The 1,131-nt window shown below is 54.0% G+C and overlaps 1 pseudogene; it reads left to right on the top strand.

Moving 5' to 3' along the window:
• LOC102859349 overlaps positions 1–540 on the top strand; it is a 7,315-nt pseudogene extending 6,775 nt beyond the window's left edge.
• Positions 541–1,131: the final 591 nt, after the last annotated feature.

A 1,131-nucleotide genomic window follows, 5' to 3' on the forward strand; every position in this document is an offset into this window, starting at 1 on the left:
CAAAAATCCCGATTTTAAGGTGTTCAGGTACAGCACTGCCCTGGAGAAGCACAAGCTCTTCATCTCGGGCCTGCCTTTCTCCTGCACGAAAGAGGAGGTGGAGGAAATCTGTAAAGTTCATGGCACTGTGAAGGACCTCCAGCTGGTTACCAACCGGGCGGGAAAACCCAAGGGCTTGGCTCATGTGGAGTATGAAGATGAATCCCAGGTGTCTCAGGCTGTCCTGAAGATGGACGGCATGACTATCAAGGAGAACGTCATCAAAGTGGCCACCAGCAATCCCCCTCAGAGGAGGGCTCCAGAAAAGCCAGAGCCAAGGAAAGCGCCAGGCAGCCCAATGCTGCTGAGGCAGATCTAGGGAGCGCGGGGGGAAGGGCGGACCCAGCTCTCGCTCCTGCCTCGGGCCCTGCAGCACCCAAGCACCATGGCTGCCCACGCTGAGAATGGACCTTCCTTCCACCAGCCGTCACCACCTCAGCAGCCAGTGAGGTGCCCAAGATGTCCAATGCTGACTTCGCCAAGTTGCTCCTGAAAAAGTGAACCGGACTTGGGTAGAGGAGGGAAATGCCTTACTTACTTCGTGCTAGCCACGAGCTTGCCGGTCACCCAGCACCTGCCGGACCTCGGAGGCCCTCACCACCTCACCACAGGGCTGGGACCGGGCCTGCACACTGTCCTCTGCTTAGACAGAAAGGGGGAGGGGTGTTCCAAGGAAAGGGGCTTCACATGCTCCCTCATATTGAGGGCAACGTGAGAATGGTCACTCCTTGCCAGTGTGGGCACAGGGTATATTTTCTGAAGCTATTTTTGTCTCCTAAAGCGAAACTCCGAAGTGAAACCTGAACACAGCCTTGAGACTTCCTGTCCCAGTGTTCCAGTCTACTCCTAGCCCCTGACAGGACGCTTTCTTCTGCCCTGCATAGCATACGCGCCCATCATTCTCTTTAATTTTTAAAAGACATGGCAAATGCTAGTGGTTCACCAGGATGGCTTAATTTAGTAAAGGGCCGGGGACAAGGGAGGTCACATACACAGTGATGCTTCGTTGTGTTCCAATGGGCTGTGCGTTTCTGTATTACAGATTTGTAAATGACTCCTCACCGCATTGTTTGTTACTTGCAAAACTTTGGC

Source organism: Elephantulus edwardii, unplaced genomic scaffold (assembly GCF_000299155.1).
Source record: "Elephantulus edwardii isolate Elephantulus edwardi_28Jun2011 unplaced genomic scaffold, EleEdw1.0 scaffold00012, whole genome shotgun sequence".
NCBI lineage: Eukaryota > Metazoa > Chordata > Mammalia > Macroscelidea > Macroscelididae > Elephantulus > Elephantulus edwardii.